At 42.7% G+C, this 26,601-nt stretch overlaps 1 protein-coding gene across 2 annotated transcripts in view; it reads right to left on the bottom strand.

Annotated features, from left to right (window-relative positions):
- Positions 1 to 18,749, bottom strand: part of FAR1 (fatty acyl-CoA reductase 1) — a 60,948-nt gene extending 42,199 nt beyond the window's left edge. For both annotated transcript variants that reach the window (XM_032223727.1, XM_032223737.1), the window contains exon 1: positions 18,681 to 18,749. The gene's annotated coding sequence lies outside the window, so the exon portion shown is untranslated. The remainder of the gene's footprint in view (positions 1 to 18,680) is intronic.
- Positions 18,750 to 26,601: the final 7,852 nt, after the last annotated feature.

The following is a 26,601-nucleotide window of genomic DNA, read 5'->3' as shown; positions in this document are numbered from 1 at the left end:
TCCCTGGTGGACAGCGCCTGCAGTTCGGATATCCGCCTGGCGGAAGTGATGGCCACCAGGAAAGCCACCTTCAGGGTCAGGAACTTAAGGGAAACTGTTTGTAATGGCTCAAATGGGGCGCCCGTTAGAGCGTCCAATACCCTGTGTAAATCCCAGGAAGGGTACCTGTGTACCGTAGGTGGTCTGAGGTTGGAGGCCCCCTTAAGGAATTGCCTGACCATGGGGTGGTGTGTCAGGCTCTGATTTCTGCCACACAGGAGAACTGATGAGATGGCTGAGACCTGTCTCCTAATTGTGTTAGGAGCTACCCCTCTATCCAGGCCCGCCTGGAGGAGTCCGGAACCTGAGGCACCGTAGCCTGGATGGGGTTGAACCCCCGGGAGTTGCACCAAGAGTCAAAGGCCCGCCACGTGGAGCCATAGATGCGCTCTGTGGAGGGCCTGCGGGCGGCCTGGATAGTCCTTATCACCCTGGGGGAGAAGAGGTCTTTCCTCAGGATGCTCCGCTCCACCGCCAAGCGGTCAACTGGCTGCAGCTTCCGCTCCAAGTTGGCCCCTTGGTCCGGTTGAGCCAGCCGGCTCTGATGAACCCACCCCTGCTGTATGTTCTGCCCTCAGCGAATGTTGTCTAAATTCATAGGCTATCTGAGGTGCTTCTGCGATCTCTCATAGTCGGGCATCCCATTCTGAGTTTGTGGTGGGTTCTGGCATGGGGACCAGCCTGTCTGACCCTTTCCCCCCCCCCCCCGGCCATAAGGGTGCTATGATTCTATGGCTAGGATTAGCGCAGAGATATTCAGAATGTAAACACAGACGGAGTTTAATGGGCGGCCACTAGAGTGTGTGTAAAGATGGAGTGAGGGGAGCTAAGGCTCACAATAAGGCCTGCCACAAAGGTAAATTAATAATAATAACAACAAGAACCACAACCACAATAATAATAATGAAATAGAATAAAATACAAAAGGGGGCATCTTCCCGCCTGATAAAACCAAGAAAGATTAAGGAAACGATTGGTCCCTTGCTGGGAGAAGTGGCCCGAAGGTGACAAGCAGCAGGGGTAAGCCGAACTATTAACTCGTGCTTGGCATCTGTCTTTACCCGAAGGGATAAACAATCCAACCTATCAAGAACAGCATCCCAAATTCAGATTAGGAACCCAAGATGAGATAGGGAAGAAATGGTAGCCTGTCTATCTTAGGCAAGGCCCAATTCCCAGGACCGGGTGGGTTACACCCAGGGGTCTGAAGGAGCTGGCGGACAAATTCTCCAAACAACTGAAACTATATCTATCAGAGATCCTGGAGTACTGGAGAACCACTATAGAATTGCTGATGTGATTCCCCCCCTTCAGAAAGGAAGAAAAACCGTCTCGAGAGCCCAAGGCCAACATGGGTTTGTCAAAAACACATCATACCAGACTGGCCATATTAGATTACGGTGACAACCCTAGTGGACCATAGGAATGCCATTGATATAGTTAACTTGGACTTCAGCAAGTCCTGATAAGGTAGACCATAACCTACTATTAGATAAAGTAGAAGAATGTGGGTTAGACCTAGTCACCCCAGGTGCCTTGGTAACTGGTGCACCCACCTGTACTCCTCAGTGGAACTGCCTCTTCATGGAGGGAAGAGTGCAGGGAGTCTCCCAAGGTTCAGTGTTGAGCCCAGTACTCTTCAACATCTTCATCAGTGATTTGAATGAGGGTGTTAGGTGTGTAAGCTAACATTTGGGATAGCAAAATATATGCCATGATAGTAGTACTGTTTCTTTAAGAACTGCTGTTATCTCAAGCGGTCATAAGAAGGAGCCGGAATGACTGTTAGCTCCCTGTTTGTTAACGGCTGATGGGGGGGGGGGTCATCAGGTTAGCAGATGACCCCCGGCTGGCCGGAACAGCCAACACTTCAGAATACAGGCTAAAGCTACAGAAGGATCTTGATACCCTTGAACATTGGGCACTACCTAGGAAAATGGGATTCAAGGAAGTAAGGTTCTACCTTTAGGCAATGATTCAACAAGGAAGTAGGCTTGGGGGGGGGGATTGATCCACCACCTGCCTCTTTAACTCCTTGATAGGCCTCCTTTTGGCCCTTTGCTGCCTCCCTCGCTCTTGGCTAATGCCTCTGTGATCGTCTCTCACCTTTGTAGGTCTCTTCAAGTGGTGGTTGTTGTCCTGCCGGCCTCCTGAGCTGCTGGGGGCCGCCATCTTGGACCACGTGGCTTCAAGATGGCCCCCGGCTCCAAATTCAAAAGGCTCCTCTTTGCTGGAGCACATGGAAATGGCTTTTGCCTTTGCAGGCTTGCCATGCGGCTGCCGCTCATCTCCCGCAGCTGTTTTAGAGCCTTTCCGGCTCTCACCTTGTCCACTGGTGATAGCTGCCAGCACAGGTTTTCCTTTTTAAAAACCCTCGTGGCTGAGGGGAGCGGAGGAGCGCTTCTGCTCCTGAGAAGCCTCTCATCAAGGGCTGCCTCTAGGAGGCATGTGTGCCCGGTTCTCCTGCTTGCCCGGCAACGGTCCTCACAGAGTGACTCCACCTCACTCAATGGCCAGGGCAGCGTGCCGCCCCAGAGGGCTTGTGGCAATCCGGTCGTTGCAGGAGGAGGCTGTGTGCGATGAAGGGAGGCAGGGTTCGCCGGGTCCAAGTTTATTTTCTTTAATCCTTTGTAAATTACTGGAGGTCTGGAGAGGTGCAACCTTTCCCTTGATTGGGGTGAGTCAAATCTCCAGCTCTTACAAGCCTCAGCTGTTAGGGCTGCCTGCTAGAGGCTTTTGCCCGACCTCCTGGTTAGGGCTGCCTGCTAGAGGCTTTTGCCCTTCCTTCTGCTGCCCGGCCAAGCTCCTCACTGAGAGTCTTCGGATGTCCTCAGTGTCCAGGGCAGCCTGCCGCCCCAGGGGGGCTAGTGGCAGTCCCAATCCTGCAGGAGGAGTGAAGCAGGGAGGCAAAACTCGACGGGTCCAAATGAATTTTCCTTTAGATCCTAGTAAATTCCTGGAGCTCTCGAATGAGCAACTTCTCACGATCGATTTGAGTCAGAAAACTGGGCAGGCTCACTTCCAGGGGGCGGAGCCCAAAGAGCTTATCTGACTCAAACCAATCACGAGAGGATAAGGTCAACCCATTCTGGATACTCCTCCCCCCTCACTATGGAGAAATAAAGAAGAAACAGTATTGCTTTTATAGTTAGGAAGAGGACATTTGTTAGCTACAATACAATCAATGACCCAAGATTATTATTAGACAGTGGACAACCATTTAATATATCAGTGGTTCAAGTTAATGCTCTAACCACAATGCAGAATGAGTTTTATGATTGAGTTCAACGTGAAATCAACAGGATATCCAAGTAAGATGCGCTGTTTGTGATTAGATACTGGGATGCAAAGGTCAGAAATATTAATGAGGAAAATGTAGTTGGATTATATAGCTTAGGAAACCAAAATGAAGGAGACACCAGCCTATAAATGTTTGCCACTTCCATTGTTAAATGTATTCATGAATAAGTCAAGAATTTTAGGTTCCAGCAGGAGGTGGCTGCTGTGTGAGAGGATGTGCTAGTGGCTGCTGTGGTACAAGCTGCAGGAAGGCACGCTGGGCAGGAAGCTGTGGGTGGGTTCATATTATGGATTATGAGATCCATGGAAACTTGTACTTCTTAGCCAGGCTCCCCAGGAGATAAAGTGATAGGGTTGACTACAACACACGTTTCAAACTTGCAGCATCACGTTGCCGTCATATGACGTTTTGCAAAAACTTTCCCTTTGGGGAGCTGGGGTGTGTGTGGCCTGTGTGTGACTGGCCTGTGGGCTGCCAGTTTGACATTTGACATCTCTGACTTACAGAAACAACTTGCAACCTTCCCTGCCAGCTTCCCCATTGTCTTTGCTTGTGGAAACTTGGCAGGTAAGGTTGCCACCTTTATGGTGGTGATCACATGTGAAATGGTGATCACATGTCTGCAGGACAGTACTAACTGAAAAAATGGGACTAAAATTAATTATAGAGACCACCAAATAAGAACTGGTATAGAAACCAGCCTTAGAATTGGCAATGAAGATTAAGAGGTTGGTAGCTTCTACCTTTTAGGATCAACCATCAATACTAAAGGAACAAGCAGTCAAGTTGGACTTTGAAAAAGCAAGATATCTCAAAGTACTGACAGCTTTGAACTTTGGTGTGGAGAAGACTTCTGAGAATACTGTGTACAGCCAAGAAAACAAACCAATGGAACATTGGACAAATCAGCCAACAGTTCTCACTTGAGGCACAAATAATCAAGCTCAAATTGCCCTTTCTTGAACACATTATGTAAAAGGGCGTTGGTTCTTAACTGAGTCGCCTGAGTGGAGATAGCATCCAGGATGGGTTGACCTTCATCCACTCATTGCGCGGACTGAGTCTGGAAGAGTTGTTAAGCCACGTCCTTGTCGCTAGGCAGACCCAGCTTTTGACAAAGGAAGTCCAGACTCAATGCGTCATCTTCCTCAAGGATAATGAATAGTAACAGTCCATTCAATTGTATTGAAAAAAAAAAACAGTCCTGAAGCAGTATCTAATGGAGAAGTCAGTCACATAAATCAAGCAGGCACCAAAGAAAAAAATTACTAGGAAAAGGAGGGAACCGATCCATTCTGGGAGGGGCTGGATGCTACCTCCACCCTATGAGAACAGGCATCTCAGGTAAGAACCAACACCCTTTCTCCATAATGGTGGAGGTAGCATCTAGGATGGGATGTACAAAGCTGGAGGTGTCCCCTGGGAAGGAATTATGACCAGTTTGACAATGCCTGAGCTCTAATGATGGATTGGAGCACCCTGCGGCCGAAGGCTGCGTCTGTGGACGCGAAGGAGTCCAACTTATAATTCTTTATAAAGGACGACGGGGTAGCCCTAGTGACTGCTCTACAGATCTCCTATAAAGAGGCCTGTGCCACCCAGGACGCCAAGGTAACTGCATTCCTTGTACAATGTGCAGTTAACCTCCCTGGCAGCGGTGTAGACTGGGACTGGTATGCCAAAGCAATGCAGGGCCTTAGCCATCTACCTATGGTAGAAGAAGTGATTCTCTTGCCTAAGGATGAAGGCTGGAAGGACACAAAAAGTGACTCAGATATCCGAAAGGGTAATGATCTTTTAAAATAGATATTGAGAGCCCTCCTCACATCCAAGGTGTGCCACCTTTGTTCTAAGGGATGATTAGATTGAGCACAGAAATTTGGTAAAATGAGCTCCTGAGCTTGGTGGAAACAGCAGCACAACTTGGGTATGGAGGGGTCCAGCCGTAATACTCCGCGGTCCTGGTGAAAGATGCAGAGGTCCTCCCTCACAGAGAGTGCCTGCAGCTTTGAAATCCTTCTTGTGGAGGTGATGGCCACCAGAAAGGACACCTTTTTAAGGTTAGGAACCTGAGAGAAACCGTCCGCAGTGGCTCAAAGGGAGTCTTACTAAGAGCATCAAGAATTTTGGGTAAGTCCCAGGAGGGGTATCTGTGCACCGCGGGTGGCTTAAGATTGAATGCCCCTTTTAGGAAATGACACAACATGGGCATCTGTGACAATAGAGGGGAACACCCACAAGTCAAAACAAAGGAAATGGCTGCCAACTGTCTCCGGATGGTGTTGGGAGCCAACCCTTTATCCAGGCCATCCTGGAGGACATCAAGAACTTGGGGGATTGTGGCCTTGGTAGGGTCTAATGTCTTACCGGCACACCAGGAACAGAATGATCGCCAGGTGGAGTCGTAGATACATTCAGTGGACAGCTGCCTTGCAGCCTGAATCGTCTGTATGACCCTGGAGGAGTAGCTGTCCTCCCTTAGGATGCTCCGCTCAAGCGCCAGGCGGTCAACTGGAACCACTGAGGGTCCGGATGTTCCAGTGACCCCTGGCTGAGGGAGATCCTGTCCTGAGGAATCCTCCAGGGCCTGTCCACTGAAAGAGTCCGCAGGTCGGCGAACCAAGTCCTGCCTGGCCAGTGGGGCGCGACCAACACGACCTCGGCCCTCTCCCCAATGAACTTCTGGATGACTCATGGCAGAAGAGGCAGTGGGGGAAAGGCATATAGGAGGCTGGATGGCCAATTGCAGTGTAGAGCATCCACCCCCTCCGACCACCGTGCTGGGAACTGAGAGTAGAACTGTGGGAGCTGTGTATTGTTGGGGGTGGTAAAGAGATTGATCACCGGCATACCGAATTGGTTCACAATGTCCTGGAAGATTGATGGGTGCAGGCGCCATTCAGCATTGTCCACAACCTCGCGGCTGAGCCAATCTGTCTGCACATTCGCCACCCCCGAGATGTGCTCCTCAGTCAGAGAGAGCAAGTTCCTCTCAGCCCAAAGTCCTAGTTTCATGGCCTCATCCATGAGGGAGCGTGACCTGGTTCCCCCCGGCGGTTTATGTGAGACTTGGCTGATCCATTGTCCATTAGCACAAGAACATGTTTGCCCACCACTGATGGGAGGAAGTGGCGGAGAGCCAGGTGAACCGCTCACAACTCCAACCAGTTGATATTGTGGGTGCGATCCACCTGGTCCCACTGACCCTGTGCTATTTGCGCCTGGAGGTGGGCCCCCAGTTGAATAAGCTGGCATCCGTAGCGACAGTGAATGATTTCTGGTCCTTGAATTGTTGACTCTTGATGATGGCCTGGGACATTGACTACATGAGGGAGCAAGAGACCTCCGCCGAGATGCGTACCTTGGCCAAGGAACAGCTTAAGAGTCTCCTCTGAAAAGGCAAGTTTCAGATGGCTGGGCCTGTTCTGAAAACAAGGTTTCTGCAGAAACTGCCACCGGTCGAGGTGTGGTTGCCACCGGCTGAGTTCCAATCTTTGAGGCTGTTTCAACCTTATAGAACAATGACGGGAACAGGGCTGGGGGGAAGAGGCCAGAAGAAACCTTTTGGTCAGGCTCCCTGCCCTCATCTTCAGATAGCTCGGCCTCCTTGATTTCACCCTCCTCTGATTCAGAGGCGTGGTCCTGGTCTTCCTCCTCAGGGACCAAAGTGCCTGTAGTTGAGATGGGCTCCAGAGGCACAGAGGGCACACCAGCCGATTACTTCGGATCCCGCCGCAATCTCGTGACAGCACTGGCAATGATGTCTTGGAAATTTGCCATGCACAGGGCTGGTTGGTCAGGGCAGAATGTTGTCGAAGTTGATGCAATTGCCTCCATGCACTGTACAGTGGGTGGGACCATGTCATCCCTGGGTGGCAATAAGGCTTGAGATTCTTGAGCCAGTTCCCAGATGCCCGAGACATCTATGGGAAACAAGGGGTTAAGGGAGGATTCCCTACCCTGCCTATCCCCAGGAGACAATTGGGCCTGAGACTGCTGTGGCTGGTCCAAGGAATGGATCTTTTTAAATGGTCCTGGAGCCCTCACGATAACAGGTGGCTCATTCCTGAAAGGATCTCTTCGTTATACCTTGCAACAGGGTCTCCGATGGCTTTTGGCAGTTCAGGTCGCTCCGCAGCAGCTAAAAGGCTTAGAATTGAAAGGATAGCTGCCTACACTGCCACAGTTCGCCACTCGACTGGAGCAGTGGAGCATTAGCCCGAAGGGAGATGAATCGGAAGCCTGTAGAAGTGAATAGCAGAGATTGACAAGGCAGGAGATGAAAGGAGGTGTGGCGGCAGCACGCTCTGAGGCGGCAAGACAAGCGGCTGGTAGAGAGATACAAAAGGGCAGTTTAAGCCCTTTTAAGAGCCGAGGTGGCGCAGTGGTTAAATGCAGCACTGCAGGCTACTGCTAGATCAGCAGGTCAGCGGTTCAAATCTCACCGGCTCAGGGTTGACTCAGCCTTCCATCCTTCCGAGGTGGGTAAAATGAGGACCCAGATTGTTGGGGGCAATATGCTGACTCTCTGTAAACCGCTTAGAGAGGCCTGAAAGGCCTATGAAGCGGTATATAAGTCTACTGCTAGAAGCCTCACAAGCCTCCACAAAAGCCTTTGTGCCCTGAAGGGCTAACAGGCATAGACCCACTGGATGCACTGTCCCTGCGAGGGACATTAGCCAGCCAGCGTCACAATGAAGCAGAAGTCCAATTCAATCCAATTTAGACGAAATCAGTTTACTCACAATTCCAATTCTAAGCTAATTTTCCTTTGTAGACTGGGAGAGAACTAAGACGCATCCGTCCTCATTGAGGGACTGAGGGTCTGCCAAGCTGGGTCTGCCTAGCGACAAGGCGGTGGCTTAACAACTCTTCCAGACCCAGTCCTCGCAATGATTGGATGAAGATCAACCCATCCCGGATGCTACCTCCACCACTATGGAGAAGATCTAGCTCTCTTATGCTAGCAAAGTGAAAAGAAAAAGATGACCAGGAACAAGTGGAAACTATTACAAAAGCAAGAGTTGAAGGACCAGGTTATCAGATCATAAATATTTATGTAATTGCTAAGAGTTGAAAACAACTTGATGCTATCTTATCAATTAATCAATCCCCACCCATTGTTACACATAAATATGCAACCACGTATAATCAGAAAACAAGTCTCTTAATATGCACACACCACATTTATGCAATGGATGAAGGATATGACAAGGTTGAGACCAAGGGAGGAGTAAAGCATGTTATCAGTCTCAAATACCTTTGTGCCCACAAGAGATCTAAATTCAGTCCATCGTTATTTCCATTGATTCTTATCTACCTATCTGACCATTAGTTCAGATTCTTGTTGAGTGTCAGCATGCAATAAACCTGTGTTCATTTGAACCACCTTGACTCCTGATTTCCTGTGTTTGACATTATTGCCTTAATGTAAGATCTACTAATACATCCAAATCCTTTTCAGATGTGCTCCTGAGCCAGATTTGTACATGCTTTTTCTTACCTAAATCCATAACTTTATACTTCTCATGAAATAATAAATGTCATTCTATTTGTTTCTGCCTGTTGTTTTAACCTATTTTTCTGAATTTTTCTCCTCTCCTACCAAGTATTGGCCACTGCTTTAGCAGGCAGTATTATCTGCTACTGTAACAAAATTAAAACAAAATTAACAATGCACATACTAAAGCTAGTTATACAGTATTAGTATAAGCCAATATTACATATCTGATGTCCTAGCTCATTAAATAATCCATATACTACTTCACTGTAAAAGCTTGTTGAGTTACGACTGTAATGGAGTCTGTTTATCATGATCATAACTCGTGACAGGCATAAAATGGGTCAGTCACGTGTCTGACTTGGTTTTATGACCTTTTTCTGGCATCTAAGTGAATGCCATGGTCGTTAAGTAAATCCATGGCATGCTATGAATTTTTTTTCCTGAAAACTGAAAGTAAACACAGGATTTCAACAAAACCATAAAACACAGTCACATGACCGCAGCTGTAAATGTGGCAAGGGCTGAGTGTCGAGAGTGGTTACATGATTGGGAGAGACAACCATTGCAATTTTTAATCTAGGTTGTACCCTCATGTAAGTCTGTCAGAACTTTGAATGGTCCATTAAGCAACTTGTCATAAATCAAGGTTGTCCTAAAGTATAGATCAGGGGTGTCAAACCCTGTCGCATTGTGGGCCATATCATGACATATCGATTGGTTTTGCCCTTGTAGGATGGGGTGGGTATGGTCTTAATGGGCTGTATTTGGCTCGCAGGCCACATGTTTCACATGCCTAGTATAGATGAACATATCATTATCAGAATGAATATTGTACATGATTTCAGGGTATTTAATGAAGAGTCAGATACCTGACAAAAAACTTAAAAGCTTCTTCTCTAAAATGGTAATATAATCAAAGTAGATTTCATGCTGTATAATTATTTTGGTCTATTCCATCTGATCTGAAGAAAATAATGTCAACCTAAAACCCACCAATGACTCTATTATGCTATTACCATAATTCTGTAATCAAATTATTGCTTTTGATCGGAGATAGGCAACACATATAATCCAAGCAACTGCTAGAAAAATAGTATTGTAAAGGAATGCAAGCATGAATTTACGTGTGAAGAGGGTAAAAGGATCTTATCCAAGGTATTAGCTAGTCTGAGAATTTTTGGGGTGTGTGTGTAAAACAAAAGGGATATTCTGTTCTAGAGGAGAGAGCTAGTTATATGGCTCTCTAGGAGAGTTCTATTCTATGATGAGAAACAACCTTATAAGTTTGTTCTTCAATAAATGAGTGTTTTCTGGCTGGCCACCTCTACCACAGCCATTTTGCGAATCTCCATATTCCAAATGTGAGACCAGCATAAAAATGTTGAAGATCTACATAATACCGTCAGTTCTGTTTATTTAAAAATAATGTCAAGGTCCCAAGTAACACCCCCAAATAGCTTATAATGTACAATTGATTATGGTTAAAATGGTATCAACTGTCCCAATTTTTTTCTTTAACAATTTTCTAAACTGTTTATGCAAAAGTTAATCAGATTCTGATTTATTCATGGACATGATTGGCTGTACAAAAAAAAGGGTTTGTCTTTGTCTGCAGAATTTATTGAATAACCTGAGAGCTTTACAGACAAGATAAAAAGCAAACAAGCAAGATAAAAATATTGTAAATAAACAAGTCACCAATAATAGTGTGAAAGTCGCAAACTACAATATTGCTGTGTATTATAATCCTAGAAAGTTGGAAGTGCAACAAAAATGTTTTAATGCCAAAGATAAACTCAATTTTATTCTTGATACAACTATTCCCATTTTACTTTTTTGCCCTTAAACTGGCTTCTTCTCTAAAATCTAACTTTGGAAAGGATTGATTCAAAACTATTTTTTAGATGAAATACATATTCATATGCCCTTGATTGAAGATTGTTTCTGATAAAAATGTACCAATTAATATAAGTGAGCAGTTCAGGGAGAGATGCCTAGCCATTTGAGAGAAATATTTGATCACAAAGTAATTTAAAAAATATATATTTCTGTGAAACACAGAGCAACAGTTCTAGTACTAAAGCCAATATGTTATCTCAGTAAAAGGTGCTATTGTCTAAAGCTATCTAAACACCATTGTCATATGCACAATACTGCTCTGTTAGAGCTCATGTACCATTTCATCTCTGATTTGTTGAAATATCAGCTTTACTAGTTCAGTTTTCTTTTCAGAACACAAGTTTTATAAAAAGTAAATGGGGTACAAAACCTGAAGAACAGATAATCATTATAGAGGAAATTTGGATTTCTACCTAAGCTGTTTTGTTTCAATCATATTAAAGAACTTGGGGCTTTTCAAAGTTCAACATATTGTGAGAATACAACATATTTTGCTGTTGTGATAATGGTGACATTGTGTGCTTGCAACAGATGGTATTATCGATACATCAAATAGAGGAAAAAATATACTAAAAAATTGGTTAGCAGATTTTCAAACAAATTGTTCCAAATATTCTACCACCCAGACAATGTAAGTCAGCAGTATAATTCAATAATTTTAATATAGCAAAGTTCTAATTAGCTAAAATCAAGTTCTTGCCTCCAAGGTATAAGAGCTGCAATAGAGGGATTAGACACATTTTACTCCTGCAGGCAACATATCAAGTTCCCGTTGCCAACAGAGCAAACATTATGTCTCCACCTGCAGCTCAGAAATGTTAACTCAGGAATACATTATGTTTCTAGACTTACACTCTGAAAACAAACACTATACTTCTGCTTTTCAAGAATCACTGGGCTTATTATCCTCACCAGAATCTAGGATCTTTAATCACAAACAAGATAATGGAAGCAAGAGCATTGGCTTCTCTTTTTATGTTTAATATAAATCTTTATTGAAGAACTAGTTATTGGCTGCTCTTGCCTTTGCTACAAATCAGAAAATCTGAAGGGCAATACTACTTATATCACTATTGATATGGCCAGACTAAAAGAACCAAGATTTAAAACCTGCAATTATCTTATAATTTAGACATCCATTATCCTGCTTTTAATTTTTATACAACATCCAGGATCAGTTTTGGAAGATGGAAGCCTTATAAATTGTTTAAATTAATAACACAACAAATAAGACTTTCAATTTACATACAGTATACTATAGTCTATATATAAGTTTTTATTGCCATAACTTTAAAGCAAGCTGCCATTTATAACTGTACCTTACTAATTGATTTTCCAGAAGCGTGGAACAGGTTTGACCATTTCCCTGTGTTCAGCTCAGGATGGAATGCTTTTTAAAACAATTAAACAAAGGCTGTGCAAATGTAACACAACCTGAGCATTATTTGCTACAAATAAACCATTTGGAAATATGAATGATTTCAACTATCTCAGAAAAACTAAAATCATTTACAAAAATCATTTAAAAAGGAAATGAATTTGTGTAAAGACTTTGTAATAAGAACAACTCATCCAACATGAAGAAATATGTCCAGTTATAAACAGGATATCCAATCAAATTTGTAAGTATTGCTCTATCCTAAACTGCCATGAAAAACATTGTTCATAGACTGAATTATTTTGTACGTTAGATATTTCAACATACAGTGAAAAATACTTCCAACAAAAGGATCCCTCTTGAATTTCCTAGGCACAGATGTATTGTAATTGGAAGACAAAATACCACACTTGTTTCCTGTCCTGTCCTGAGTAGCCAGACTGAGGATCTTCTTCCTTGCTGAAATCTCACAACAAACTCTTGGATATAAGGGCTGTTCTCTGGAAGACAGGTGCTGATATTTCAGGTTATTACTATGCTGCTCAGCAACCTATTTATTTCCTCTGCTGATATAGCACAGAGGTGTTTCTCTTCCTATGTTGTTATTTGTATGGCCTCTCTCTGAAGGCCTTTCCATCTTGACTATTTAACAGGTGTTGCTAATACTTTCCATATATGCACTGCTATATTCTTACCAAGAGAAAGAGTGGCTCTTTACTATGAGCTTGATGAAGGAAATGGTGAGTCTGTCTTTTATTAAGTTTGGTGATCAGAATTAGATTTTAAAGATAACAATCAAACATTCAAGGCATAAATAAAGAATAAATAATCAAATAATCAATATGATTAATGAGGTGGGTTTTTTAACAAAAAACTGCCTGCACAATAAACCCAAATGACTTGAAAATGTAATTAGGAAAGATATAAAAAAATGTAGCCATGCATTTTTATAAAATGGACAAATGCATCTATTCTTTCAATGTCCCCTTTGCCTTAAGGGATTTTTCTGAATTCTCCTTCAAGAATGGCTGTTGGAAGTGAGTTAAAATGTACTAGAATTAGTACTATCCTAAAAAGAATGGCTCTTTGGTTTAATTGTTATTGATCCAAACAAGGGAGCCAGTTGCTTGGGGGGGGGGGGGGAGACCTCTAATGAGGGCTGACAAATCTGATTGCCATTCACTGAGGATTTCCTCCTGGGAATTCTTTCCCTCCAATAAAAAAAAAAAATTAAAATACCCATTAAGAGGGCATGTGCCAATTTGACAGAGCTAGTTTGAATAAGAGCACAATCCCACCCATCCCACCCCAATAGTGCCAAATTTTAAAGATACTTTTGTGCGAATGTGTGCAAAAATAAGTAAGAAAATAAAGGTTGCTCTGTTCCCTTATTTTCTCAATTAAGCTGGACCGGAACCAGTCACCCTTTCTCCAAAAACCTCATAAAGTGAATTATTCTCTTCCTCAATATCTTCCTATTCCAGATTTTTGTCATATATTTTGTCATTCATAATGCTCTTTTTGCATAATTAAGGCATTTTCAATTTTGAAGTTGTAATCTTATCTGTGTTTTCCTGGAAGTAATTTCATTCAATATCTCAGATCTAATTTCAGTGTAGATTTTACTTAGGAGACAAAATATAAATAAGTAATCTGCAAATTTCAGAATTAAGACAAAAAGCTGAAGAAAATTTACATACCTAGCTGAAATTACTCTTCACTTCAGCTCCATGATCATCATATTTTGGGCCATAAACACATTTTAAGACCTGGAATCAACCTCTCAAGTCAGCTCAGGATACAAAAATTTTGAAACTTTGTAAAACAGAAACATGTGGCCTTGACACAAACAAATCTCTAAGGCATTTCCAAGCTTGTTTAGCAAATGATATATAAGCATTACTTGGGGGAAAATAACTGATGAAACATTTTGCAGCAACTTTATTAATGGCGTGCAAAATTGTTTCAGGTAAAATGGTGTATAATATTGTGAGTTGTATACACTAGCTTTTAGCACTAGCTTTTAGCACTTTAATTCAAAGAATAAGGTATTAACATTAAATTTAAAAGATACACCTTCATCTTGCATGGCAACCGCCCAGGTGTACAAAGGGTGGGAAAAGTAAGTGGAGATTTAGGTTCATTGTAATATTCTTCTTAAAATAAGATATTTTAGTATAGATAGTTAATATTTTAATCAAAGTATACCAAAGAAACATTCTAAGCGTCTGTTGTCTTTTTTTTTGGGGGGGGGGATACCACTTGGCACATTTATGTAACCCAAGTACAAATACAGTTTCTTTGGAAATGGCCAGTGCAGATAAAATATACTAGCTACTCTATTAGTCTGGCAACAACTGTTATAATGCATCAAGAATTGTTCTGGGCTGGTTTGCCTTGTTTGCTAACGTCATAATAACATAGTTCTGTGCCCTTGCTTGGGGCATGCAAATGAACAAGCAGCCATAGGGTTTGGTTGCAACCCAACCTGGAAAGTCCTCCCCTGCCTCTTAATTCTTAACATTTCTTCCTTGTTTTAAAATTTTCAATTTTATGCACTTTTTAAAAGTTTTTAATATATTATTTATACTGCCTGGAGTCCATCTGTGTGAGAGATAGTTCTTAAACATGACAAATATTAAATGCACTCTCAGGAATTTCATTTGAAACAGGCAAACATGCTTTAAATCCATTGTCTGTACTTCTTAGTAATATATTTAAAGAAAGCATGGTATGGTAGCTACCATGTATGCTCAGGAAAGTTCCTTGCCTCAGATTCAAGTTTCTTGCCTCAGATTAAAACACTCCGCAGTTCTATTCATATACATGTTACACTTTCTGGTTCAATATACCAAGATGAATCTAGATCAGTGATGGCGAAACTTTTTGTAAAGGCATGCCAAAAATGTCCATGTGCACACTATTGCACGTGTGTGCATGCCCACACAATGCAATGTGTCCCGCCCATCTGCGCATGCCCCCTCACTCATGTGTGTCTGTGTGGGGGGGAGTTTTCATCCTCCCTAGGTTTCAGAGGCTTTCCTGAAAAACGGCATCCCCTGCCCCGCACCCGGAAGCCCTCCAGAAACAGGGAACGGATCATTTCTGAACTTCCGGTTAGTCCATTGGGCTTGTTTTTCACCCTCTCCAGGCTCTGGAGGCTTTCCTGAAGCTGGGGAGGGTGAAAACAGCTTCCCCTGGCCTTCCGGAAGGCTAAAAATCAGATGGGCAGCACACACGTTGATGACTTGTGTGCTGGCAAATATGGCTCCATGTGCCACCTGTGGCACACGTGCCATAAGTTCGCCATAATGGATCTAGATTATTCTAGTACACTTTATTTTTGGTCTTTTCAGGTAGGAAAATCTGAGTGCAATAATCTGCTAGCACTACCAATAATTCTTATTGCACATCTTTCAATTTGTCCCAGGATTGACTAATTTAGCTAAAGGATCATCTAAACCAAGGATAATTATATTCCAGATACCTTGGAAATGATTCCCACTAGTTTGGACAATTAGAAATGCAACACAAATTATCTCAAGGGAATTTATATATCTGACATAGTCAAATTTCTCATAGGCACAAATCTTTAGCACCTCTTTCTAGAGGTAACCCACACTCTTTATATATAAAAGAGTATACAGATAGTCTTTGCTTAGTGATTATTCAAAATTAGGATGGTGCTTAAAAAAACCTTACTAAACAGTCCTCACATTAACAAACTTTGTAGCATCTATTTCACTTGCTCAATCATGCATACCAAGATGTCCTCAAAGAAAAAGAGGAAAAAACCATGTTCATTAGTAAGAAGCAGAGAAAAACTGAAGTGAAATCATAGGCACAGTTGCAGTCACATAATTTTAACTTAGCAAACGCTCTGCTTAACAACCAAGTTGCTAGTGTCAATTGCAGTCCTAAATGAGGACTACCTGTACCACCATCAGCAGCAGTCTTTTTCCTGATTAAGCAGCCCATAACTGCAAAAATTATCTTGATGTTCATCAAAGAGATCTGAGAACTATCAAAATTATTTCATCTACTGCTTCTTTGAAAAATCAATATATTCATTTTTATATAAACTGTCAAAAGTGGGCAGTAGTATGCCATTAGGTGTGTTTTTAAACTTCTCACAATTAGGTTCTAATATAGGAGCCATCAGCAGTCATACTATTACAACACTTTGGGGCAGATTCCAGATTCTTAAACTGTATGCCATATAATTTTGGCTTAGGCCAGCATTAGTTGGGAATTTGCCAAACATTTTGGAAAGCTACAACCCAAAATACTTGAATAGGTTGATTTGTGGTATGCATACCTGCAAAATCACAACAGGAAATAAATCAATATTACTTTTCTAAATATATTAGAACATTTATAAATGTATGCTGGGATGAAAACCAGAGAATTAAATAACTTGTCTTAGAAATGAATCTTAACATTCAATAATTAATTCATGGATTCCAGCAGTAATTGGGTTTTGTTTTTCAAAAACAGTAAAAAGTAATAGTGCGCCTATTTGTTCACTGTTGATACAAAAATCTGTTTACAATAATTAGTAAACTTGTGACACTAAGAACAAATACACAAGTATATATACTATTATGTGCATTTGAGAAGATTGCTAAATATATTAATGGAAAAATATGAAGTGTAATGCCCTTCATTTGACATATGAAATATATCAAGCAAGTTTAAGAATTCTGAGTGTCCCAAGAATAATGAGGAAGTCATTACAATTACTTTCCCAATATATTTATGTGGATGAGAAAACATTAATATAGCTATTTTGTAATAACTCTTTAAAAAATCAGAAATGCAAAAATTCACTTGATGTTCAATTACTATAATATAGTATAAGCTACAATTAAAATGAGAAAACAGGCACATACCATAAAGATACAGATAAGGGGGAAAAGCTAATGAATGCAAGCCAAATTTGGACCTGGACCTACAAATAATAAGTGAAAACACGCTCTTTCCAGAGTCTCTTTTTACCAATGCTCAACTACTTTAATAACGGAGTAGTATTTCAAACTTTACGTTTTCTATATTACTACAGAGTAAGAGGAAACCTTTTCTCTCCTTCATAAATAAAAAACATAGTTTTAGACTAATTTAGTCAATTATTTTCTTTTATCAGTTTTTTCTCCAATGTCTTCTGCTTTTTTCATATTCACTCCAACACGGTACTTCTTTCTTGCATAACATACATTTAGTGTATCTGCAAAGTCTTCTTCCTAAGCAAAGCATCAACAATCTTTAATGCTTTCTTTTTGGTATGAACACCATACACTTATTTTAACAAACTGATGACTCATAGCATATTAAATAATTGCAAAAGATTTGGACTAACTACAAAAAAACCACCAAACCCAAAGGAGAATTTTAGAACCACACATGCTATTATTCAAAGTACTTCTTTTCTTAAAAAAATCTTAGGACACAAAGTTAGTAGCATCTTTATTTCTGTCATTAAGAGATAAATCTTTCTGACATCCCACAACTTTATTGTCACAATTGTTAATCATCACTGAAATGCTATGGCAAGACGGTAAACAGCCTAGAACAAGTTTAGAGTTGCTTTGTACACCTAAAAGCACTGTGTACTGGCCTGGCTCCACTAGCAGCAAACAAGAGATGAGGATGATGAAACAATGATCATCACAAGAAAATGACATTATCTGCAAATGTGAAGCAAAAGCTTCTGAAAGGGGAAAGATCAGAAAAATCTATATTAATTAATGCTGGCAGAAAAAAAATAAGGATGTTGACAAGAAGGCCTCAAAGTCATACAATTCTCCTAGTAAGCAATATCCTATACCCAGCCTCTTCCTTCTTATACACTTTTTTTTCAAGACAACTTGCCCAATCAAAACCACATTTTTTTTCACTTCTGTTCTCATTCTTATCCTTGCTAGGAGGAAGAATATAACGGTCTGATGGGGGGAGGGAAGGTCACACACACACACACACAAACACACACACTTCGGAGCCATTTTATTTTTTAAATAATTTATAGTCTAACCTTGTTGCCCAAAGACCTTATCTCCACGGGAAATATGTATATACAGAACAAAGTTTTTTTAAAAAAATGACCCCGGCCGCCCTTTCTGCCCGAGAGGCGTTCGCCGTCTCCCCATCTTTCAACTCCGACGCGCTCTCCTTCATCCCCCCTAGAGAGGAAAGGAGGGCGGGCCACCAGGTCCCACCAGCCCTCGAGAAACCCGTTCGCATTCAGCGTCCCCTTTCCCGAGACAACCCCCCGTCCCACGCCCCACTCGTGAGTCTGGAGCACCGGCGTTTAGGCCGGAAGCGCTGCGTTCTCCCTTCAACCGTCGGCTCACGACTGGGGCTCCACAGCCTCCCCTGCCCGCCGCCTCCCACCCCTCCGTCCCCAGCATGACGGAGAGCAGCGGCGGCGGCGGCAGATTCCGCTAAGTCTCGCCAGCCGCTGCCTCTCCCCACACCCCATTGACCCGCCTCCCCTTCTGTATCCTCCTCTGTCTCCGAAGACAAACCGCGCCCGCCCAAACCCCGCCGCCAAGGAAGCCGCTTACCCAAAGGTTTTACTTCTCGCCTCTACCGGCGCCGCTGCAACTGCCGCTCTATCCTTCAGCGGTGCTAGGGGAAGGGGGGGAAAAAGCCGAGGGACGCCCTCGCATAAGCATTACGCCAGGGCCATAGGTGGCCGTCTACGCCACTCTTAGACGCGTCGACTGTTGAGCTCGATGATTGGGCCAGGGCCTTGTAGGTCTATTGATTGGGGGGTGGAGCTCGCTTGCCTCCAGTTGCAGTGCGAGTTTGACCAATAGAGGGAGAGGGAGCAGAAGGGGAACGGCGCGTGGTGGTGCGCCTGCTTCGCCTTGCCGTTATCTTAGCATTGCCGCCGCCGCCGCCGCTGATCTCGGCTATGTATTAATAGCCCTTAGCCAATAAAACACCATCGAGGCTTAGACCCGGCGCGTTAATGTTTTCCGCTGAGCTCTGTTCCCGATGTATCGTTTTGGATTGGATTTCCCCCCCCCCCACGCTCTTGACTTCCGTTTTTTGTAAAAAGGAAAAAAGGAAAGTTAAAAACTCTGGTTCTTTCGCACGAACGAATTAAGGAGCGGGGTGGGTTTGCGAGCACAGACGACCCACCCCACCCCATGAGTGGATTGTTCTGTGCGCCGTGAAACTCTAGTAAGCTGGGTTACTTTTCGGGTACACTGGACGCCTTGCTCTTTTTAAAAAAAAAAACTTCATGGAAGTGGGGGGTTTCATGGGCTGAAAAGTAGACAGTTCAACTCTTTCTTGAGGCCTTTCGCAGTCTGCGTGAAATCTTGTTTTTAAGACATTAACAGAATTGGAAGGGACCTTTTGTAGGTCTTCTACTCCAACACTCAGCCCAAGCAGGAGACCCTACACCAGTAATGGCTAACCTTTTCCGGACTGAGTAGCCAAAGTGCCCGTGCGCCTGAACCCCCAAAATGAATGTGCGTGCAGACCTGCGCATGTGCACCTCATGCATGTGCTTGCCCCCTCTGCATCTGCAAAAAAAAAAACCCATGCATACGGTCCTCTCACATGCGTGGCAGAGACCTGAAGAGCAGCTGGCCAGTGGGAGGTGCACTCACGTATGCAGCGGTGCTGAACTGGGGTGACAGCTCGTGTGCCCACAGTGAGGGTGCTGCGTGCCACCTGTGGCACACGTTTGACATCATGGCCCTACAACCATTTCTGACAGATGGCAGTCCAGTCTCTTGAAAGCTCCCAGTGATGAAACTCCCACAACTTCTGAAGGCAAACTCTTCCATTGGTTGATTGTTCTCACTGTCAAAAAAATGTCTCCTTATTTCCAGGGTTATTAGGTTAGTGGGCAATCTTTGTGAAGAACTCCCAAGTGCCAAAGTTGTCGGGGTTCTTTTTTTAAAGATAATTTGATTAAGTTTAATTGGGGGAAATGGTGCATCTTAAGGTTACAGTTTTGTTGCCGTTTCCAATAATCCTTGAAAGGTTCCCAAAAGTCTTGTAATTAATAATTTTTATTTATTTATTTTGTCATGTTTGTATAGTATATATTAAGGGTGGTAACCCTTTGAGAGCCGTATGCAATGAAATTTCATTTTAATATATGCCAGTTAGTGTGCATTTAAAGTAACAATAAAGTTATACTAAGTTTTAAGTCTAAACGTCTGTGGCAAAGCTGACAGAAGTATAAATTCATTTGTGATTGGTAATGTTTCTGGCAGCTTCTAGCAGAAACTGGCAGGGAGCAGAGCGTTGGCAATGGCCAGAAGGTCATAGGTTGCTCAGTTAAGTCTCCCCCACCTGTACAGTGTCCTCAGCCTTTCATGCTATGCTAAATACTCTAGCACAGTGTTTCTCAACCTTGGCAACTTGAAGATGTCTGGACTTCAACTCCCAGAATTCTGGGACTTGAAGTCCAGACATCTTCAAGTTGCCAAGGTTGAGAAACACTGCTCTAGCAACCCAACCAACCCCAACTCTTGCAACCCTCTCAACCTGTGCTGCACTCCTGCATGTCTTTCCTGATCCATTCTGCACCTCACTTGCTCCCCATGCTCAGCATGCTCACCCTCTCTGACCCATGCAGCACTTCTTCATGCTCTTCCTGATCCATATTGCATTCCCATCTGCGTAAGGGGGGGGTACCACACCTCCCTTTGCCCCACACAACCTTCCCAACCTATGTTGTGCATCACAAGGTGCCACAGGGGCAGGAGATTACACAAGAGGTGCCGTGCAGATCGGTGGGTGAGCAAGAGACACTGCGCAAGTTAGGGAGGAGGTGTAGGTGTTGCAAGTTGGGAGGGTATAGGGTGATGTGCAAGAATGCAAGAGAAATGTTGCCTCGGAAGACTGTACACAGGTGCACAAGTGTTAGGTAAACAAATACTTCTGAAATGATAATAGCTCATGGGTTGTCTACTTAAAAGTATACAAATAAATACTAATACAAACTACAAAAAATAATCAAGTTTTAAAAACGGGGGAAAAAATAGAAAAAAGGAAAAAATAATATTAAAAAAATAAATATATAAGAAAACAAATTCCTTCTTTATCATAGCAGGTATAAACAACTTTAACAAATCATTATCTTAAAATACAAAATACAGCAGTCAGTCTCCTCATACCTACCGTGTTTCCCCTAAAATAAGACAGGATCTTATTTTCTTTTTACCCACAAAATATGGCTTGGGCCTTATTATGAGGGGAGGGTTTATTGTTTTGGGATTGCTGGGCGGCTGCTCTCTTGCGAGCAGGATCCTAAAGAGCCGGGCACAGCCTCATGGGTGAATGGCTGTGTTGTGCCGTCACAGCAGCGCAACACAACAGCCATGAAGCGACCACACTCACGAGCAGTCACCTGCAAACCCCCTTTCCAGCCGGGCACAGTGCCATTCACTGACCTAGGGGTTTCACCAAGCTGCGTGAGCGCCTGTTCACCGCCGCCCGGCTCCCGCTGCTTGGCAAAATGCCAGTGAATGGTGCTCTGCACGGCTGGAGAGGGGGGTTGCACGAGCTGTTCCGCTCTCACTCGCGCGCCTCCCAGCCTCACGATGCCCTGGCCCAGCTCTCCTTGCAGAGCCAGGGCACCACCGCTACTGCCGCCCCTGCCACCGCCATCCCAGCATGGCTTTTTTAGTGGCTTCCAAACCGAGTCTTCCAGCAGTGGCCGCTCTGAGTGTACACTCTATGGTTGTACGCTCTGCTGGCAGCTGGCCCACAACCATAGAGCGTATGCTCAGAGCGGCCACTGCCGAAAGACTTGGTTTGGAAGCCACCGAAAAAGCCATGCTGGGATGGTGGCGGCGGCAGCGGAGGTGCTCTGGCTTTGCGGGGAGAGCTGGGCCAGGGCATTGTGAGGCTGGGAGGCACGTGAGAGAGAGCGGAACAGCCATTAGCGCAACCCCCCTCGAACCATGCAGAGCGCCATTCACTGAAATTTCGAAGGCACCAAGCCGTGGGAGCCGGGCGTCCGCAAATGTGCTCACACGGCTTGGCGATACCCCTAGGTCAGTGAATGGTGCTGTGCCTGGCTGGAAAGGGGGTTTGCCGGGTGGCTGCTTGTGAGCGTGGTCGCTTCATAGCTGTTGTGTTGCACTGCTGTGACAGCTCAACACAGGCATTCGCCCGCGGGATACCACTAGGTTGGTGAGAGGCATTCTGCCTGGCCAAAGGTGGGGGGTTGTCCAGGGGGCTTATTTGTGGGGGAGGGCTTATATTTTTGCCCACCAGAAAAATGTGCATGGCCTTATTATCAGGACATGTCATATTTTCAGGGAAACACGGTATCTATAAACAAATCATTTAAAATCTTGCCACTTAGTCTTTATCAGCAAAAATCCCACAAGGGATTATCGGAAACAACAATGTCTAGTTTAACCTTGATCAAAAAAGCCAATTTGATATTTTTGCCCTTTTCTTTTAACAGTCTTAGTCGTTCATCCTTTCAAATAATGTCTCAGAATTTTGTATTTTTTTTTCCTTTGGCCCTTCTTACCAAGTCTTTCAAAACGTCCAACAGATTTCTTTTGAAATCCAACATAAGAAAATTAGCCAAGGAGTCTTCTGTTAAAGATATTGAAAATTGATATTCCTAGAAGAGTCAGATGACACTATATTGAAAACTGCAGGATCCAAGATGCTGAAAACTCTCCAGAGAAGGAAATATTGTGAGATTGTCCACACACACTCTGGACAGCAGGAACCAAGATTGTGCAGTCAGATTGCAAGCAGCTGGGACCATGCTCCTAGTTCTTAATGTAACTTATATGGAGTCAAGTTTTGATCAGTCCTCATTATTTAAATACTTTAAAAGTAATTTTTTACTGTTTTACAGATGTTGAGAATCCTCTCAATGGTAAATCTTATCATATTGACTATCTGAGTTTCCTTCAATCCTTTAAGAAATGTTTTAAGTATGAGTTTAAGGATTTATAAAAATAGCAATAGCAATAGCAGTTAGACTTATATACCACTTCATAGGGCTTTCAGCCCTCTCTAAGCGGTTTACAGAGTCAGCATATCGCCCCCACAGTCTGGGTCCTCATTTCACCCACCTCGGAAGGATGGAAGGCTGAGTCAACCTTGAGCCGGTGAGATTAGAACTGCTGAACTGCAGATAACAGTCAGCTGAAGTGGCCTGCAGTACTGCACCCTAACCACTGCGCCACCTCGGTGAGGGTGAGGATATATAGCAAAAGGATATCTAGTGTGTTGATTTTAAAAACTTAAAAAGTGATTAAATGTGCAAATGGGCTTGAAATAAGATTTTGAAATTAAGTATATCATTTTCATGGAAAACTATATGTTTTCACAGTTGGGGAAAAATATAGTAAGAGACTTTGAAGTTTGGACACTGGTAGGTATCAGAAGGAAATCAATCAGCCAATTTTAAGGCTATCTATAATTATTCATAGACTAGATGATGTTACGGAAGAGGAACAAATCTTACAGAATAAGACTGAAATTGATTTAAATGACATGCAAGCATTAAATCAGAAGAGCAACTTGGATAACCTAGGACATTATTTGAAAAAAGAAAAAATCAAGATTATTGGGAGATAGCGGACAGTCACTTTAGTGATCAAGGTTAAAATAGATACAGCAGTTTGCTATTTCTGGTAATTTTTATGGATTTCTACAGATCTGGATCAAGTGATAACATTTTAAAGGTTTTGTTTGTAGATAAGGGATGTGATATTGGAATTAGAATTCATTTGTTATATTTAAGTTTACCTGATTTAGTTGGAAACAGCTATATATAAGTCCTTGACTTATGAACATTCATTCAACAACTGTTCAAAGTTATAGTGATGACAAAGTCATGGCCATTGCAGTGTCCCCATGGTCACACGATCACAATTCAAGTGCTTAGAAACTTGCTACTAACACTAACAACTGCAGAGAACTTCAATTCTCCCCAATTTCCCCCACCCCCTCCATTCATCCCCTTTTGGCCTCCTGTAGTTCGGTACCTGTGCCACTCCACTTGACCTTTGCTGCCTTCCTACTCTCACTGCCATGCCTGCCATGCTCCTTTGCAAGGCAGTTACTGCCCAGTTGAAGACTCCTTTCCTGTCCCCAGCAGGTGAGGGAGCAAAAGACAGGAGCTCACCCATCCCAAGGCAGAACACAGGTCTTGAATGTGGGCTTGCTAACCTCCAACCCATCATCCGAACCATGTGAGTGCTCCTAGATATGGGATGAAAAGATTGTTATATCTTAAGAGATGGTGATAATTTGTCAAAGTGGTTTATACTTGCCAAGATGAAGGAGAATATTATTTCTTTATATATTTCTTCTCTTTTTATTAATGTTTTTCTTTTTTTCTCTGCACTTTTTATTTTTCTTTCTTCTTTTAGGTAGCTTGTATTAGTTTTATCTACACAATGTAATCTTTAATACAATTATTATTAAAAACAAAAATTATTCAAGTTATTCTTCTAATTAATTATTTATGAGTCCCTTTTTAATTATTAAGGCAACATCTGGTTTTATTTGTAAATCTAGAATATCAGCTTGGAGTTTATATAGAAATACAACAATCATCTAAAGAAGAAATGCAAACATTTCCAATATTGCTATCCAGGAAACAATTTGTACAGACCAAGCTTAAACTCTTTGGAGATGCTTTGTTACTACGGATTAACAGTTGAGGCCAAATTTTATTAAAGCAACTGAAGCAGATCTTCAAAGATTATCAGGGTGTTTCTCAAATCTCGTAGACTGTCACTTTGAAATCTACAGTTAAATCTATTTCAGTCCTGTCTCGTAGAACATGTTCCTCTTTCATAGCATCATTTACCCAGAGTGTATGTATGTACGTTCTGAAAATTAACTTATGATTATTGTTCACAAATATCCTTTAATAAATCCAATGTTAAAATATATTGGTCCATTTTGTGTTAACAAATCAAATTTAAGTGTGCTTCTTTTATTGCCTTTTGTCACCTAGTGTCCAGCCTTTAAAGTCTCATCCTATCATGTTTCTGCCCTCCTTGAATTTAAAGCAATAGCTCTGTTCCATAGGAAGGATTCTTTAAATTAATTTTAAAATCTTATTTCAAGTCCAACTGGTCCATTTCTAACTTTCCAAAACAAATCTTTAATCCCTCTTTTCCCATTAATCCCCCCCAAAAAAGGATTTTTTCTAAATCCTTAAACTCTAGCTAAAACTTTTGTTTGTTAAGGATTGAAGAAAACTCCCCCAGTGAATGCCATAAATTTTGCTGTTCCACGACAAGAAAAAGCAGTAAAAATTAATTTCAAATGTGATTAAGCAATAAAGTTTGGGTGGTTCCAATAGTCAGCTCATGAAACACAGTTGTCCAGAGATCATTTGGGCAAATTTGCAATCTCTCTTTTCTCCAGAGAGATTTCACCAGCCAGGTTCCATTCTGTGACCACCATTCTCTGTTATGATATCATCCCTGCTCATTTAGGGACATCTAGCTCACCATCACTGGAAGCAGAGGTGGTATTTAGCAGGTACTGACCAGTTCTGGAGAACTGATAGCGGAAATTTTGAATAGTTTGGAGAACCAGTAAATACCACCTCTGACTGGCTCCCCACCCCCATCTATTCTCTGCCTCCTGAGTTCCAGCTGATAGGGAGGAAATGGGGATTTTGCAGTATCCTTCCCCTGCTATTCCCGCCAAGCCATGCCATGCCACCAAGCCACGCCCACAGAATTGGTAGTTTAAAAACATTCTACCACTGATTGGAAGTCTCTCAGGAGCAGCATCTCTCTGCTGGATCCAGTGGGCTGGATAGATGTAATTAGGAAGAGACAGTCCTTCAAATAATACAGTCCCATGTCCTGAAGGACTGCAGAGGTCAGAACCAGCAGCTTGAATTCAATGTTCCCTCTAATTTTTTTTCAGTGTGAGCGGAAAAGTATAGTGTTTGAGCGGCACATTTTCATGCCTGAGCACCTGAATTTTTTTCACAGATGTCACCTAAGACAACAACGAAATCAGTGTTATTTGAAACTCAAAGTTATGTTTATTCAAGGTGCCCGCTTAATTAAAAGTGTTATATAATATCAGTATCACTTAACAACGGTCCTGCTTAGCAACCAAAATGTTGGCTCAGAAACTCTGGCATTGAAGCACGCAAGTCTTCAAGCTGTCAAGTTACAAGACCCTTGAACCCCTAACCCTTTAGGGAAAAAAAACCCAGGGGTCTTCAAACCTGACAGCTTTAAGCCTTGCTGACTTCAACTCCCAGAATTCCTCCTCCAGTCATGTTGCAGCAACGTCATCTGCGTGGATCTGCTCCATCTTCGGTTTTTTTCACAGGAGGCAGGGCTGCTGCTGAAGATGCCAACGAGCCCCCACCGCCACTAGAATATGCATTTGTTTAGCATGACATAGAATAGTCTTTCAACCAGAAGTATGGAATAAAAGAGAGACTGATAAATATTAAAAAAAAATAAAACCAAAAAGCAGCTATTTATTTGAGTTCTA

This window comes from Thamnophis elegans, chromosome 1 (assembly GCF_009769535.1).
Source record: "Thamnophis elegans isolate rThaEle1 chromosome 1, rThaEle1.pri, whole genome shotgun sequence".
Classification (NCBI taxonomy): domain Eukaryota; kingdom Metazoa; phylum Chordata; class Lepidosauria; order Squamata; family Colubridae; genus Thamnophis; species Thamnophis elegans.
Note: the sequence above shows the minus strand (reverse complement) of the source record. Positions and strands in the feature narration are given on the sequence as shown.